This window comes from Lissotriton vulgaris, chromosome 5 (genome assembly GCF_964263255.1).
Source record: "Lissotriton vulgaris chromosome 5, aLisVul1.2, whole genome shotgun sequence".
Taxonomy (NCBI): domain Eukaryota; kingdom Metazoa; phylum Chordata; class Amphibia; order Caudata; family Salamandridae; genus Lissotriton; species Lissotriton vulgaris.
In genome coordinates, this window is record NC_141693.1 from 1,866,600,818 (window position 1) to 1,866,608,203 (window position 7,386).

Here is a 7,386-nt window from a genome sequence, read left to right on the forward strand (position 1 = left end):
CATACAAAACATAAGAAGTTCATAGTAATTTGTACCTAATGACCTTGATCATACGAGAAGCAAAATTCTCCTTTTTAACCTGAAAGCTTAGATTGCTTGCTAGTTCGTTTATGTGAAATGGTTTAATCATAAAGCATATCTTTTGCCACTCTCAGTGAAAAGACATGAAACGGATGAAAGAGTGTAACCAGCTGGCTGGCTATTTATAGAGCAGAGATCTTATCATGTTCTATAAAACTTTCTGAAGACAGAGGTAATGGCCCCTAAACACTGTAAAGCAAATCACCACATGTTACACTACCGGCAAGACCAGTGCTTTAAATGGGCCGGTACTCACCGGTACTGAGTACCAGCACATCCAAATTTTCTAGCCTCCAGTACCAGCACTTTTGTTTTAGTCAGGGAGAGTACCGGTACCCTGATTGATGGCACAGCAGGACAGATGCCGCTCTGCTTCCGGTTGTCGCAAATCTCCCTGCGCCCCTGAAGTAGCATTTTTTACAGAGAGACTGCTGGATTAGGAGCACACATTTGATTTTCCCCACACTGCAGGTGTTGGAGAGGGCTTGTCAGGGCTTTAAGTGGGATGAAAAACCGGGGGGGGGGGGGGGGGTCTCTCAAAGGAACGTGGTCAATGTAATTAAGGGCGTGGCTTAAAACATGTAAGCAAAAAATCTGTGTTTAGCACAGTGTGCCGCCGGACTTGTATTTTGCTGTTCCTGTCATTGCGTCCAGATTTGTGATACATAAAGTCACATCATACCTACAAGTCAGGACTATTGGCTTTGTCAATGGTTGCTAGTTGCATAAGATAAATAAGCAGCAACTAGCTTGTATATAATATTGAAAACACTTGGGCCGTCCGAAGTCACAATGGGCGTGTGGGGAGGACGGCCGGGGGCCATTCGAGACACACCCACTCATTAATTCCCCAGCAGCGCAGCAGAATTTCCGCTGCAGTCTTTTAAAGCCCTGGTGGAGACACCATGACAATGTTGCTGCTCCTGAGATTCAATAAGAGAAGGGAAATCCATAGACTCTCTTTAAAGGATTGCCCTTCCCCTACAACACTCACCACTCGCACATCGATGTGCCTTCTGTCACTGCAGTCCGGAAAAAAAGAAACGGACCGCCTGTGCCAGGGCACAAAACAGAGCCCGATAGAGACCCGTTTCGAGACCCCCTTAAAAAAACTGCCGGTGCATAGACCCGGTGAGACCCAGCCCACTTAAAGCCCTTGGGCTTGTGTCACGCAGTGATGACCAAACCCTACACCCTCGCCAAAGCTGGTTTTCTTTTCATGGTTTTTTTTTCAGCACAGGATCTGCTTCACTTTGTGTTTCCCTCCCACACTACTGGCTGCATTTACATGATAACAGCGAGGGATCCCTGGGTGTGAAGGCAGCCCTGCCCAAAGAGCAATGAATATCAGGGACCACTGCAGCACCCCAGGAATGACAACTGGCAATGGATCTAGTTGGTGGAAAAACGAGATAAACATAGGAGGGGGGGGAGATGTAAAAAAAAGTGTGGTGACAGCTGTAGTTAGGGTTGCCATTTTTTTTCCGATAAAAATACCAGATATTTGTTCAATTCTGAAATGGGTGCTTAGAAATGGTATTTTGACATAAATTTGTGTAAAGTAAAACATCTGCTGTATTTCTTGAAGTAACTGGTTTAACTATTGATGACCCACATGTGATTTCAATCAAATTGCCACTTTTAATGCTGGGAAGTAGTCTGATCAAGAGAAATGAAATAACCTTTAGCCTGAAATTTAGCTTAAAATGTTGCCTTGCAGAATTTGCAGGGCTGTGATGGCACTTGCTCGCGCTCAGGCACACACTTTCATTGCTTGCAAATATTTTGACGCAATTAAATTAATTATGCTTTTATTTACTGGAAAAAATATCAATCCTGATTTAGCAAGGTTTTTTTTTGCGAGCCTTTTGAAAAAAAATACAGGCCTCAACAGTAAGCGCGCTCTATCAACACAAATAATGAAATATAGCACAACAAAATACTGGCCAGATGGCAAATTTAGGATATGGGTACATCATGGAGAGGAGAAGAGGGGGCAAGAGGAGAAAAAACAGTGACAAAATGTAAGAGACTTGTGGAGAGAGTAAGCAAGAGGTGGGAGTGAGAGGGGCAGAACCACAAAGAGAAGGTTAGAGGTGAACCAAGAACGGAGAGGAGATGTGGATTAAAGACACTGAACCAGCAAGAGACAGGAAGAGCCTGACCGTAGTGAAAAAGGCAGAGAGAGTGCTTTAAATTAGTTGATACTCACAGGTACTGAGTACCGGCACTCCTTAGTTTTATCACAATTAGTACCGGCACTTAGCTACTGGTAGGTTCATTGCCTTCCCTGGACCGGAAACAAGCTTCCGAGGACCGGCTTCTGGCATTCCAGCCGTTTTCAGCCCGGCTTGCTTGAATCCAGTAGTGTGGAGAGCATGGGACTCACGTCTGAGCATACCCATCCCACTCGGGGTGACAAATGCAAAAACCACAGTTGATGGACAGAATGCAGAACAATGTCATACATTCACCCCAGTACAGAGATCTGGGCCTAAATCCATCGTTTTTTTGCACTTTGCAACTGGTATAGAAGTCAGTAAATAACATTATGCCTTGCCCTTACCCTGCCCATAGCTCCGCCCATAGCCCCACCCACTTGCCACACCTCTAGCTCATTTTAATGAGTAACTGCACTTATTTTTTACCATTAAAAGCACAGGGCAAGACTAGAACTGAATATAAATAACAACAACTAAAAGGTGGAGGAACAAGGACAACATTTGCTAGCGGGCTGCATTGTTTTAAGTCCAAAAGGGGGGTGGGGGCAGTGGGAACCTCCAGAGTCTGTTGCATCCAAGAAGGTGTACTTTTATGGAAAAATTACACACAATTCACAGCTGATTAACAATATTTTTCTCTACAGAATTTTGTTTGTTGGAATTTTAGCAACTGGCACGTAAACGCGTTTGCCTATATAATTTAAATGGAAGAACTGAACTGTAATTTGAAAGATGTCAAAAGCAAAGTTAATGTCTCTTTTGTGGGTTAAACTGCACAATGAACCGTTTCACAGCTATTCATTTGGACTGTCATTAGCTGTGGGCCGAATTCTTGACAGTGCACATATGACCTGTAGCACAGGGGCTAGACCCACATATAGCAATATCTTAAGTTAATTACCACAACAAAAAAAGACAAAAAAATATATAATTATGAACACATTCCCATGTCTTCAAAGCACCTCAAAAGCCGTTGATAATGCAAAGTTTGGGGGCTATACAGGAATAAAATCAGTTTTAAAGAGAAGACAGTGCACACTAAGGTATTTAGATGAACTGGTGACTGTCTAAATACCCAGATTCTTTTCAGAATTCTCACCCAATCATTTTCATATAAAACGACTGAACTGCTCCAGAGTACCTGCTCTAGCACAGCTGGAAATCGCTTGCCGTTATTGAAGTGTTTCTGTGCCTTCTTTCTCTGAACCTAGCAAGTCAATGTTTGCATCTATTTTAGATAAGACTTTTTTGGACACCGGTTTGATAAGGAGCTTCAAACAGTCTTGCGTGGAAAGAAGCAAACGTGACTGCACAAGGAGGCCAGCCAACATAATTAAAGTCCTAAAAATGTTGAAGTTGCTTAACTTCGATTGTTGTCCTATGAATGAAAACAATATTTAACGCACATGAGACAGCTATTAGCATATGCAACGGAGCAATGCAATTAAAAACCCTTAATACATTTGTAAGAAGCAACGACAAAAGGATTCTCTTGCAAATGTCACCCACTGTGAATGGAAAATGAGGCTAAAGTCTACCATACCTATGAAACAGTGCATACATCTCAACGTGCACCATATAATTACACAAAAAGATAACAGAGTCAAACATTTGCATGGATGTTACTTTTGTTACCCTTATAAAAAGAAAATGACCTCCACCTTACACTGCAACTTCATGATGTCTCAACGCACACAGCGGCGCTGTGAGCTGAATCCTGCCGTTCAGCGTGTGCTCAACTCCACAACTTTTGAGAAAAAGAGCCGGGCTCAATCCGAAAGTCAACACTAGGCTCTTCCATCCCAGAGTGCAGGGGGGGGGGGGAGGGGGGTCTGGAACTTTATTTTTTTTATTTTTTATATCTCAACATGTTTTAATAATTTTATACAAGACCACATTAGCGATTCTGTTACAGGGTTAGCATAGGTTATTCCAATCGCTTTTTAGACAATTTGATTCTTAGCAAGCCCTACATGATGTAAGGGGAAGAAGAGAGAAAGAGGACAGAAAAGGGCCGGAAAGCAAGAGGTGAAAGAAGGAGGATGTAGGGTTTTGTACTACTGAAACCAAGGAAGGAAGAGTAGCGCCAGTCATACAGCGGCAAATCTGTTCTGAATATGTTCTTTGGCATATGCAAAGGTCACCCACCAAAGAAACAGTTTTTACATAGCAAAACCAGAGTGTCTATTTTAGGTTTATAAATAAAGTAAGGTCACTCAACATCATGAAAAGGTGGTTATTTTAAAAAATAAAAGGAAAACTAACACACTTTTGTAAGGGTTATATATGAGCGGGGAGCCCAACATAGTGGGGGCCCACCATGCCTTCTGGGCCATTTGGGAGTAGTTTTCGGGGAAGTGCTCTTGCTGTGGGGTGGGAAAACAGAGTGCAGGACCTATAACACCTACTGCAAGCTCGGCGAGCCAAAGAAAACAAAGGGGCTCTGCTGGAAACACCATAAAGCAGACACTGCATCGGGACAAGCAACTGGAAGGGTATGGATGGGGAAGGGAGGTGTAAAAATGGTGCATAGAGGAAGCATCCGCTGGGGGGGAGCATATTTGAAAATTATAGCGCAATGTTCATAAAGGGGACGGTGTGCTAATTTAGAACAAGGACAAAGGGAGGGGGCCGGGCGGGAGCATAGGAAACACGGAGCCAATCATAGATAATAAGAGAGGCATCGGGCAAGTGAGAAACAGCGTGGGACTAATCAATGCTGTTAAAAAAAAAGAGTGCGCCGAACAAAGAATACATAAACCCGTCATTGAGGGCACTTGTAACGGGGGCAGTCGCCACGAAAGTGAAAACACCCCCAAAGGGGAGACACAGAGCAGAGTTTCACCAATCAAAAGAAAGCAATTCTGAAAGGCACACGAAGCAACAAACGGAAAGTGGTGGGTGTGGCCTTAGTCCACAGAGAGTTTACAGCATGCCTCACAGAGCAGCACATGCGTGCTGCCTCTAGGCTCGGCCTAAAAAGGGAAAGGGTATTCCAGACCCATGACCTGAAGAAAGCACATCAAAAGCAATACATCTGTTTTTTACACAAGTAGATCACCTTACTGGATGGAGAATGCTGCACATACAACCTAAACAGTGACTACTTTTTGTGCGTGGTTTGAACCAGCCCTCTATATCGAGGATTTATCGTTCATCACAAGACGTTTACCCACAGTAAGAGCAAGTAAAAAGAAGAAGAAATATGAAGAGAAAGGCTCACAGACTGTGGTACATTCGGTGGCATCATAATTTTCCAATTTCATCATTTCAACAAACATTAATAATGTCTGTGCGAATATGTCACCTAACTCGTTGTAGTTTAACACAGGAATACAGTAAACAGTAGTTTAAACTGAAACAGACCAAGTCAACCGTGGCAAAGTGTCTTGCACTGCTCAGCATACACGAGTGTCACATTTTTTGGACCTTTTGATCGATTTTGTCATTTTTTGGTTGAAATTTGAAAATGATGTGGCAGGTAATGAATTAATTGGCAAGTGTGGTACATCCATTCTCGTGAGAATAACATAATTTCAGGAGTGCTATGCATAAGAGAAGACACTAATACCATTTAAAACTAGTTAGAGGAATTTCATATTTTATTACAAGACCAGAGGGTCGGTTATGACCAGTAGATAGCCTGTCAACCACACTCTTAGAAACGCGAGGAATAATTTCAAGAAAACTGGGGTAAAAGGCTTTTAAAAAATATTAAAAGCTGAGAAGCCAAACAAGGACAGAACGCATCAGTCTGTGCTTCATTACACCTTAAGCATCTTACCATACATACATTTGTGAACATTAGAAAACATTGCAAACAATGAAAGTAGATAATTTCGTAGTGTGTCTGTAGTTATATAGAAAGTAACCCTGATTGTGGAGAAAAAGATCGGTTATCAACAACAAGGGCTTTGGCATCAGAAACACTGCAGAAATAAATAAATCAAAGTAGCATCCCTACTTTAAATGAAAGTTGTTTTAAAGAAAACAAACCAATATCTGGTCACTTCAAAAAAGACAATCCAGGGCCAAGCTTAGACACAATAGAATTAAATATGTAGATTTGGGAGGAACTTTGAGGCAGATCTTTAGTAAGGCTTTATACACCAGGAAATGCTTGCCAACTAGATCCCCTTTTAATATAACGTGAACTGCTGCGATTTCTGATCTGCACTCATTTATAGTTCTGGGACTAGCTGCTTAAAAGCAACTAAACCATTCCATTCATCACTCAACCTGAAGGGCAGAAACATGATTTGTTGGTCATTCTATAAATCAGCCAAACTGGACTGACCAAACATATATGTAATTTAATCTAGTTTATGGGTCCAAGACTCCCTAATAACTGAGTGCTTCTTGCAAAGAACCTCAAACATTTCGGGAACCCGTGAAATCCTCCAAGCCATTAGCTAAAGACATCTATTCGTTACAGGCTGATAAAGGTCCCTTTTTGGATTGGACAGAGGTGGGGAAAATGAATTTCATTGCACCACGCTGCATCGCATTTGGCGATGCAGCGCGCGCAACAAAATTCGTTTTATTTTTTTATATATTTACTTACCTCAAATTGGTCGTGATCCGTAGTTTACTACCCCCCACCCTGCCCCGCCCCACGTCAGTGCCCAGCACTCCCACCACCGGCCGTCAATGTGTGATTGGTGCTTCTCAGCTCGTCCTACTAGCAGATGGGAAGGTAGTGACCTGTTTCTGTGACATCTATGCTAATCACCGATGTTCTGTCAGGTTTCCTGAGTCTGAAGGGAGAAATGATCTATTTTTTGTGTGGCAGCTCAGCTAACTAACCACAAGATATTTCCTGACATTAAAGTGTTATGTGACCTTTCTATTTCCGCTTAACCCGTTATGTTTCCTCACGTCCCTGCTTTTATACACAAGCCTGTCATTACTTACAGGGGCTTAAAACTATCTCTAACCTGAAATGTCTGCATTGAGGGATGAGTCTGATGTCTTAGATCTTTGTGGGTCTGCACATTATATATCCCATTATTCCCTGTATTATTTCCCCCTCTTGTTGATTCTTCAACTACCTCTTCTACCCTCCTATCTTCTAGAGGGATCT